Genomic DNA, 11416 nt, shown 5'->3' with positions numbered 1-11416 from the left:
TTTTCTGATGTCGTTTGACACACGGCAGATCCCACGAAGAGCTATTGTGCATTCTGCCAAGTTGTACATTTACCTCGTTGACTTTGCAGCTAGTAATGGACGCTAATGAAACCATCTGTAGTAGATTTTCCCAAATTCTCTGGAGGTCTATCCACCAAAGGGGAATATAAGTACAGACTGGCATCCTGACAACACTACTAGTGTATCCCATGGCATCAGAATGTCCTGGGGATTGGAAAGGATTGTGGCAAAAGAATAGGTATGTGAAAAAACGTTGTTGCTAGATTTTGCCCAAACGACCATTGTGATCTATTTCCTCAAGATTCTTTTTCCAGATCGTTTTCTTACCATCGCTTTCAGTACATTTGGTTTCTGAGACCGTTGGTTTCGAGAGCAGTACCTTGTTAATTATAATAGACGAGCAATAGTGATTATAACGGTACTTGGCGAATTCAATTCCTGCAAAATTCCTTTTTGTGGATGAAGTTGGCATTTGACAACATCATTTTTTTTTTATTTGAAAAGTCTTCTCTTGTAGCGGAGCTCCGCGAGCTGGAACGCGCGCACTCGGAGCACCATAGTTAAGAAAAATATGTTAACTCATCGATACGAGAAAAATTTTGGTTTTAGATATGACGTCATCGACCGGACGTCCGTACGTCAGGCCGTCACACCCTTCCATATAGCCAATGTGACCAGTATCAATACAGCATGCATCGTTATAAACTATTGTTCTTAGGCCATCATAGCATGATTCGGAAAATGACACAAACAGCCGGTGAAAAACATTGTATTCCAACGCATTTTTATAGAACTTGAAGTTTCGTATGCTACTCCACATACATTTCAAATAAGTGACCGTTACAAATTTTTGAAAACTATATATATATATTATCTATATATAATATATATATATATATATATCTATATCGTAAACTTAGAGGTCTGAAACCTAGACTGAGAAAGGCTTCATTTTTCGTCGCGCGGCCTTCCTGGGCTCGACCGCGGGGCTACATGGCCATAGTACGTTCAACTGTCTTAACAGCTCAACGCTTTTCCGTGTTCAAGGTGGAAAACGGTTTGGAACAATATCTTCTTTCTTTCTTCTGCATTTTTCGCTCGGTCATCCAACCCAGTTTGACATATCATGATAACTGTGGTCCACACTGGTGGCTACGCAAGTTATCTAAGTCAAGCATTCGGAGGGATACAAACTTAAAGGAGAGTGTTTATTTTTAATTTGTTTTTACAGCTGCTTTTTTTTTTTTCTCTGTATTGAAATGCATAAGCTCTATCTAGATCTTTAGAAGATCTGATAAGGTTGCATGAGGACTGGATCGACCTATGGACTAGAACAGAAACGAAAAAAAAAGAGAAAAGAGAACGCACAACGACAAAAAAGATACCAGTAATAACTCAAACGTGGCGGCAAGAAGTTAAGCCCACCAAATTCTTTTCTTGGACACTAAAACCCGGTTTGCTTAGGATTTGCTTATTGCAAGTGGGTACGTATTTTTAAAAACAAATTGGTTTTAAAATCCTTTTTTTCCTTTGTTCAGAGAATGAAAACATTTTTCCCCGAACTGGACATGAATTAAAATAGCAATTATCTGTAACTCTGTTGTGAATTAAAGAAGTTGATTTGTTGTTTGTTTGTTTGTTTTCCAGGCGATCGCAAAAAAAATCGTGCAAGACGAACAAGTGCTTGTTTGTTACTTCCGGTTGCTTCAACACAAACTGTTTTTCGATGTGCCTCCACAGTTTACAAGTTCTCGTAAAATTAAGGAGAAATATCACTAGCTGGTGTTGTTCACAAGTTTGTGTTAATAGGCACGTACAGGTAATTTGTTGGAGATCGTTGTTTTGAAGTTTGTCCTTTTGGGTTGCCGTATTTTTTCTGATTCTTGTTCCCATGTTTTCCAAACGACTCTGTCACATCACGAGCTAGTACGTGTATCTGTGATTTCTAATTTTAGCGTGATTCCTATTCGTTGTCTTGTGACAGTTGGTCTGGAAAGGAACGGCTTGTTTCGATTCCTAATTCCGTTCGGCTTGCTGGGTCGGAATTTGTTTTTTTTCTTTTAAACACAGCCAGCAGTCTAGGTCCGTCTACAGCGGTAAGCGATTCAAGAAACAACATTCAGTTGTGATGCCCGAACTGGGTGAATTCCACAGTAAATTTCACATCGAAAAACCGATAGAATAATGCACTCCATCGCTTCGTGATTCATGCCGATATCGGGATTTACCGTGAAATTTACCATGGAATTCACTAGTTAGGGACATGAATTTTTCTATAGACAAAAAGCGAAGAAATATGATTTACATTAAGCAGTATGCAGAAAAGCAACAACACCAGAACGCGGACAATTCCAAAACCCTTTCTTTTCACTAACCGTACAGCCCCGGTGAGAAATAAATAACCGGAGAACTCGCGCTTTTTAACTGAGGCTTTGGCTTAAATCTATATATTACAGTCTGTAAGGTATACCAAAAGATTGATTTTTATTTTCCGGTTCCTATAGACTGGCAGAGGAGTGGATAACCTCCAACCAGGAGAGCGGCAGCGACAGCGATGGGTTCGTCATCTGGATATTCAACATGCTGTTAGGAACTGGCAAATCAGACAGCAGCCAAATTATGGACTTATGCTCAAGATAAAGAAGGAATATAGTGCGAATGCAGTTATGAAATTTGCCTCTAGTGATCATCCACTTGAACATTTACATCCTAAACTTAAAGTATGTCGGACAATTCATCCATGGTAACCATTGCATATTAGCACTGCGTCAAGGTTGTTTTGCAGTGGAGCTCGGTGGAAATGCAATCTTTTAAACAGTGTAGATTGCCTGTGGTTCCACCTTCGTTTTATTAATCTAGGTCTCTTTATGTTAATATGTCACGCTTCTTTATCATAAAGCCTTAATCAAAGAGAAGTTTAAATTTTGGAAGTCTGGCCCTAAGGATAGTCATCGTGGTTTAATCATATTGGGCACCATTGTAAGGGCCGTTTCGTTTCAGGGTGGAATAAATTAAAACTGAATCATGGTGTGCTTAATCAATAAATTTCGTAGTTCTCATTACGTGTTTCATCACTGTAAAGATTTATTCGATACTGGAAGCTACAAAATAAATAACTCTTACGTCAAAGATAAGAAAGAAAGTGTTTTTAGGGTGTTTTAATAGGATCTTATCCGTGCCACGACTGCAGCTGCGGTGCTAAAGGACGTTTTGAACATAAGCCAATCGTTCAGTCAGAAAAATGAATAAACAGTTGAATTCCCATATTTGGGAGTTACTTTGAATGCAAAATTCTGTGCCTTACAGATTCCTTGTCTCCGGCGAGCGTTTCTTTCAAATGGTATTGGACATTTCGTTATTAGAGAGTTTAACCAAGGACAACTTCAACATGAAACTTCAATGCAAAATATAGTTGAGCACTTTTGTAACGGCTAAGTATATTTCACGATTATTCCGTCCATTATAGTTAATATATGGATATGGTTATGAATCTCTACAAGTTTCTTTGTTTTATATTTTTGTTAGCTGTTTTTGTCCTGACCATGCACAAACCACCCCCTTTCAGTTTCTAAAAAAGAGCCAATTAAGAGCTTCCATCAATTTATTCAAAACCCAGTTGTGAACCGAGGACCAAAAATTGTGCTGATAGTCATGATCAAGTTCACTATGAACCGGGATGTCACTGTTTCTCGCTTTTGAAGTTGGCAGAGTTTCATGACCAGTCAATCTAAGGGAAAAACTTGAAGTTGCACCACGAAACTGTGAACATATTTTCTCATAGCACCTCTCGGTGGTAACCCACTCCACCTCCACCCACCATTCGGGAATTACAATAATAACAAACCTGCATCGAATGCTCTGCAAAGTCCTATTACAATTTATTACTAACGGAGACTTTTATTATAATTACTATTTATGGAGAAAAACGGTAGTCGTCTCGGTAAACGTTATTCGTCTATGTTCGATTGCCGAACATCTTTGGAGATCCATGCAGGGGCAGAGAGTAAGGACAAAGGAAAAGTTCGACCGACAGTCGAAAAAAAAATTGGATCTACGACCTCGTCCACGTGATCGGGGCCCTGGGTCTAAGAGTAATGATGGCATAAGTACCAATATAATATCGTTCATTGCGATATATCCAACATCCTTATCGTGATAGATCCACAATTTCATTGTGGTTAATGCAAAATACGCGAGAAGTTAGTCATATCAATATCTACAATCTCATCTTCTTTTAGCAAGCAATGGCTGTACAAATTTTTCAGCCATTCTTGACAATATAGGCCTCCCCCCAAATGTTTCAAAATAATATTATTTTGGTATTTCTTGGCAATGTTTTATCTCCGCCTTTCCATATTTGGACCGGAATGAGATATCCGGAGACGAGTAATCGGGTCTTTCGATTGTTTCTGCGATGCCCACCGTTTCCTTGGACATCGCTCCTGGTGGTATAACCATGATGTTGATTGATGTATGTGCATTTCGCTTTATACCTGCAGCGTCTCGAACAATAACAGTTGTTTTGAAGGACTTGGACGGAGTGAGATAACACAGGAGTAACAGACTCCTTTGGACTTTTATTTTTCCGTGATGCGTCATGTAAAAGTAATCTAATCTCTTCTGAAACTTGTATCTGAGCCGATTGTTACCTAGGCCTCCCGTGTTGGCAACGCGCATACGATAAATGACTGTGTCTCTCGATGTGTTGCAGGGAACTTTTACGTTGTAGGATGTACGGTTGAAGGCGAGTTTCTCCTCCGCTCTGCTGTTCGCGAACATTGATAAGCACGAAGGATTCAGCCGATAGATATTTGTTTCCATTAGACGTGTTAGGCGCTTGAAAACTAGCCTGAACTTGTAACAGAAAAATTGCTTGTTTTGCCTCTGTCTAGTCTGCCTTTTAGCAAAATTTCTCCAGTTCTGGAATTGATAGCAAACATGGAGGGTCTCCGAAGGTTCTCTGACAGCAGCTGATAAGTGATCACGCGTTGGAGAGGAAAAGTGCGCGCCTCCACTTTTGTAACAACGTTGTCAATTTGGGAATTTTCACTCAATCCAACTGTGTATTGACCACGGTTAAATGAAATAACTGAAATAAAGGGGACGAAAAATTTAGTACAAAAGATCTTGGAAAGTTAACTCTCAATGACTGAAAGAGCCGTTGGAGTTAAAAGCCGTTACCTCGGCCGCGGCTGCAAATATCAAGAAATATGAGTCGATAAAATGGACTCACTAAGATCAATCAATAAGAAAACTGCGTTTAAATTTCCTAAAAAATAGTAATATTCATCCTTTTTTTTTCAAACTTTTTGCACACAAAAAAAATGAAAGTTTAGATAAACGACAAGCCTTATTGATTCCGGAAAAAACCTATCGAGTTCGACTTTACACACAGGATGTTTGTCATAATTTCGTGTAGCTGCTACTCAAAAGCAAAAGGAAATGTATATAAGAAACTCCACTCTAAAAGAACAAAAATAATACGAGGAACTGATAATGAAAACAATAATAATAGTGATAACAGTAATAACATCGATAATAATAATAATAATAATGATACTTATCAATAAAACGATTTCAACACTCTTTATTTACGCATCACTTCGTAATCTTGGTCGATAAGTCATCATGAGTAATCATGAATGATCTGCAGTTATTCGTGCCACAGACTAAGACTAATCACTTTATCTAAGGGCATAACTTTAGGATTGGTTCTCATCACGCACTTGAGGCGGAGAAATAAAAGAGGAAAAGATTGAAAAACACACCTTTTAATTTTTAGTGCAATAACGGGAAGACACTTGTTAAGGCACTGTCTGTATATACCGGTATCAAGAAACAAATAGATTGACATGAAATTGGCCAAGACTTCAATCTTACGCGTTTAACACCCGGGATCGTAATCATGTGGCACAGCGCAGGCCGGATCTTGCGCATTTACCGAGGACCCCGGTTCGGTGTCAGTTCAAGTCAAAAGAAGGCGTAATAAAAATGATTTAGCATTTATCTGAAAGCCTGACAAAATTAATCAAACTCTGCCGCTTTTTGATGATTCTTAGCGGTCAGGTCTGCTATCACGCGATTGAAGCACGTTTTTGAATTCTCAATGTTTGACAGACAATTTCTCAATCACAAAACAAACACAGCTTGCGTTTAATGGAGATCAGATTAGCAATATGTGTGCATAAAAGCCTTAAATATAAAGGACTTTAAAGCCATATTACCTGGATAACAAGTCTTCTTATCGGAATGGAGAGTAAATCCCGGTGGACAGGAACAGTAATAAGTGGACCGGGAATTGATACAGAGGTGGAACAGCCACCATTGTTGTCACTGCATTCATTTTGATCTGCTGAGAAGAAAGGAAGAAATGAGAACATGAATACACTAGGCGTCATTTGACGGACACCCTCGTATTTAGGATACAAGTAAGTGCAAAATCTGACTAATATTTAAAATCACATGTAGTGTATAAATTTCGTTATAGTTAGCTCAGGTTTTGTAGATCACAATAAAATTGAATGATCTGTTGCTCACGAGGACGATCTGATCTACCTAAATTCACTGGAGTTTTAAGAATGACAGCATTAACTATCATAAAACGTAATTAGGCAATGACCTTAAGTGAACTATTCTTGTTATCTATATAGGTGGGTTTGGCCTAGTTCCATACTTACGTTACAGACACAATAAGTGCATGGACAAAACTGAGTACACTAAGTTCAGTTCTGTGTGCAGAAAGAATGGCCGGGTGACTTGAAAGAGCTAAGAGAGACCGTCTAGAGTTAGATCAATAAGCGCAAGTAATGTTCAGCCTGAGTCAGCCGTTGTGGTGGTCGCCCACTTCCATTTACATGAAGTTTTTTTCCCTTTGTTTAAAAAAAATCAAACTGGTCAGGGGCACCCAACGACCAATTTGTTGTAAAATGTATTATTATACCCCAGTTAATGAAAATAAATGTTATTAAGGCATTTTCAGGTGTTTTTCAGTGTTGCTGGGAAAGCATTATCTGTTCCTTTTTCTCAGCAAGACACACAAGAAATTTCCCAGCCAGCTAGATAAAATTGGTTGGTTTCTTCAGAGTTTCTACAGCCAGCTCGGGTTGAAATGCTAGAAAAAGTCAGTAATTCCCAGGCAAAACCTCTATCAATAAATTTCCCAGCCAGTTCATCGGAACACCTGTATTTTTGCCAGCTAGCAAGATTCCTCTGGGGAACAGATAGAGTGAGGAACAGATCCGTTGGGTGCCCCTGACTGGTGATCAAACATTCGGCGAAGAAGGTTTTGGACGTCAATTTTAGTACTCCAGCATTTTTAGACTAACAGGACCACAGCACAAATCACCTGCTATTGGGCAAATACAAGGAAGGTTTACGTTTTTGCAAACGTTGGCCGTGTAGCACTTTTATTTGAACAGACTTAACTGATTAGAGTGTAATGTGAAGTGCTAAGTATCTACCCCATATGAATCATGTGAGCGTTAGCCCTACTGATGGAAATGGGCCCACACAAGGACAGAGAAAAACTCTGACCAGGGTGGGAAATGCTATTGGGAAAACCTATTATCTTTGATCTGAACTTTAAAGTGAACCTAAACTGAAACATAATAACACGTTCATAATATCAAATCTCCCCATCCAAAGCAGACATATGTGCCCATTGTTACACAAAATTGCGCTTTTTCTGTGCCGTGCAAGATGCGCAAAGTTATCAAAACTAGCAGTAATTTGACCCACGGCGACCGCGATGTGAAAGGAATAGGTCTATTCTCGATTATACGTCACAAACTGCTTTGCATTCCTGTTTTCAAAGAAATTTTGCTTTGCAAAGCAGTTTGTGACGTAAACTGTCGAGAATAGACCCATGCCTCTCACATCACGGTTACTGCTAGTTCATTCGATAACTTTGCGCGTCTTTCACGGCAGATAAAAAGAAAAATTTTGAGGTAAGAATGGTAAAACATATTTGCTTTTGGAGGGGAGATTACTGTATTGTAGACGAAAATTATTTGACTTTAGGTGCACTTTACAATTCGCTAACTTCACAATATGCGAAGGTGATTGCACAATACTTCCAAATGCTTGAGTTAACTCAAGCTTCGTAATATACCTCTTTACAGTCATGTGCTTAGTTACCTGGTCTTTAAATGAAAGTGAGGCTGGTGTTGACCTTGTAATGATACAGACCTCCCTCCTTTTCTCATGCTAATTAGTGAGAATTTACATAAGAAAAGCAGTGAGGTTTCTATCAAAACAAGTCAACTCCAGTCTCACTGTCATTCATAGGCCAGGTAACTAAGCACACAACTGTAAAATGAACTGTTAAGCGGCGCCACTGCGGGTTTTTAGTCGTGGCTGTTTTCGGCAAATGAAGGCTAATTATAGGAATGTGATTATTAAAGCACGTTATTCTTTGATAACGAAAAGACCACGAGAATTTAAGCCGTTTGGAAAATGAAACCAACTCATAATAAGTGACATCCGTTATGTCAACATTTGGTGAATGGATTATTCTTGAAAACCAAGTCTTTGAAGGTATTGCTTTCAAGTCTTTCAACGATAGTTACTTCCCCGTTGATGTCGCACATTAAGACTATTCTTCCTGTTGGGGCACAGGACAAATAAAAGAACCCGTGTTTTAACTAAAACACATCGAGTGAAAGTCCACGTAGTTTCGTGTTTATGGGTGGGAAATCTGGCGGGTATAGAAGTCTTAAGAATTTCCTTATTTTTTAGAATCTCTATCCCATTCTAAAGGCACACTTCACATTTTTATAGTACGCTGTTCGCTTTTCAATGCACCTCAAGTCATCCCTGTCCACAGAAACCGGGCATGGTTCGCTTTAGTATTTATCAAATTCTTTAACTACATGGTTTATAAACGAAACAAAATAATGATCATGATTCCAGCTGAAGATGACTGGAAATAAGTGAAGGACATCGTTCTTTATTCTTGTATTCTGACAAAACCTGGTTCTAATATGATTTATTTAAAGTTAATTCAATTATATTTAATTTGCTCAGCTATTTATAATGTGGACTATGGAAAATGACCTTCTTCAAGGTGACGTTCAAGTGATGATTCTTTTAATTATTTTAAAGGAATTTATAATTGTACTTTTTGTAGAGTCCAAAGGGAAAAGCCAATTTGGTCTCCTATTATAAATGATTAAGAAGAAATTGAATGTTCTTTCCATATACTTTAAAAGTCTTTCAAAGGATCCAATGTGAAAAAAGATGATTAAGAAAAGCCGTTATCAGTCATAAATCAATGATGTCTTGGGGAGGTTATGATAAAATCGTATTGTAAAATAATGCAATATGATACGTGCCAATTCAACCACCCTTTTTACGTGTGCTTCTAAATCGTTTATCACAGTTAATAGAGCGATGAAAGCAAGCATTTGCTAGAATATGGCTAAGTATTTACTTGTTTTTGTTTCGCTACGACAGAAGCGTATTTTCGTTTGCCTGTTTATTAGATTCGGACGGTCTTTGTCTGTTGATGTCGTTTTTTAGCCGAAAAAGGGCAAGGCTAATATAACGATGAAGGAATATATTATCTTTCAGAAAAAATATGTACGGATATCTGAAACATTACAATTTGAATAAGAATACAGCGTGTGGTATGATACACTATTTATGAATTGCAAAAACTATAACAGTAAAACAATAATGGGGACAGTCAAAACTTCACATTTCATCTTTCTTATTTAAACCTTAGGGTTCAAAAATATGCTTCTCTTGCTTTACTCGTGCCAACGACTTGATGGCCACAGCCATATTCAAACAACTATATATTTAACTTTGAATTCGTAAAGTTTTAATCGCAAAATCTGAAATAACGAGCGATAAGGTGTCTGTGGTGTCAACACAAAAAGTAGGGTGTTTTTACAAGATTTTGTGCGAATGGCCATGTTTATGAGGCAAGCTAAGTATAAATAAATCGGCTAGAATAACAAACATAGAACGACTCAGCGCCTGCCTATATTACAGCATCAGCCTCCTTGTCGGAGGCAGTGTGGCCCAGTGGTTAGGGCGCTTGCCTTGAGATCCGGAGATCCCAGGTTCAAGGCCCGCTGTGACCACTCGTTGAATTTGATCCTTGTAGTCCTTGGTTCAACTTCCCAGTCGCACTTGTAAATAGCCAACTGGTTTGTCTACAGCTAGTTGGGATTCTTAACAGTTGTTGTTGTTCTGTTCTGTCGTTTCGTTGTGTTTCATTGGCCCTGAAAAGCCTCTATGGGGAGCGGTCAATTATGTATGTATTTTTTGTATGTATCAATTTGTCCATTGATACATTGAAGGACGCAAATGAGATAAGTTACATTTAAATTTATTATACTCGTAACGAGTGTGTGTTTTCCATCTAATACGGCTATTACGGTTAATTAATACTCAACTTTCATTAAGCAAGGACCATACAAAACAAAGTTGAACGAGGGGAAAAATGTCGAATGGTTGTTGAAGAAAAGTTTAAATGCTTTTTAATCTCATTCAACACTGATCGATTCAAACTCGATTCAACATTTTTTAATGCGGTTGAAAGGGTGGAGGGTAAATGATTTCAACATTGCCATTCAACAAAATCGAACGGATGTCGAAGCAAATGCCTTTCAGCGCAACAATCCTGCGGTACATTTGCGGTGTAGATTTTGATTGTTTTTAGTCATACTTTGTAGTCATACTTTGGTATAGTCACGTTTTTTACTGTGACACTAAGAAAATAATAAGCCTAAGAGTAACAAGTATTCCAGAACTTCGCATTATCAAAAGTAGACAGATATTTATTTATGGCACTATCAAAAGTAAACAGATATTTATCTATTGAGATACCTGACGGATGAAAAAATTGTATGGAAATTGCCAACTTACAGCTGTATAAAACGTATCCAGGAGGCCAAGGGTATAAATGAACAACAAGTACTCTTATTTTACAGGACTGGATCCCGGAAAGTGTGACCACTCTTCATTAATTCACTATTGCCTATACATGAGACGGACCAATCAGGAGTCGATGATACGCGCAGGTTGCTTTAGTAGTGAGGATATGGTATTCCCAGAATGGATAAAAATTAATTCAAAAGCGTCACATGGTTGAGTTCTTTACCCCAAGCGATTGTATTTTACAGACTTTGTTATTTTTGAATGAATATCATCCGCGTTGAAATGAATATCCGGCAGTTGAATGCCTACGAATTAACCAGACATTGAAGATTTCCTGCGGAACGATATCGGTAGGCCCTGGGCCTATAGTGGGTGTATGAGTAATGACGTGGATAACAATTATCTCTATGACGACACACTCCCTCTAACTCTAATTTGGTTTCAATGTCATAGAAGGATCGGTATGATATGAGGTGGTATAAGATCTTTATTTTCTAGGCACGGTAGT

At 38.2% G+C, this 11416-nt stretch overlaps 1 pseudogene; it reads right to left on the bottom strand.

The window, feature by feature from the left end:
* Positions 1-3886: 3886 nt before the first annotated feature.
* The window catches only part of LOC137994845 (uncharacterized), a 22422-nt pseudogene continuing 14892 nt past the window's right edge, over positions 3887-11416 (bottom strand).

The sequence above is a fragment of the Montipora foliosa genome, chromosome 3, assembly GCF_036669935.1.
Source record: "Montipora foliosa isolate CH-2021 chromosome 3, ASM3666993v2, whole genome shotgun sequence".
Taxonomy (NCBI): Eukaryota; Metazoa; Cnidaria; class Anthozoa; order Scleractinia; family Acroporidae; genus Montipora; species Montipora foliosa.
This window is presented reverse-complemented; position numbering and strand designations above follow the sequence as displayed.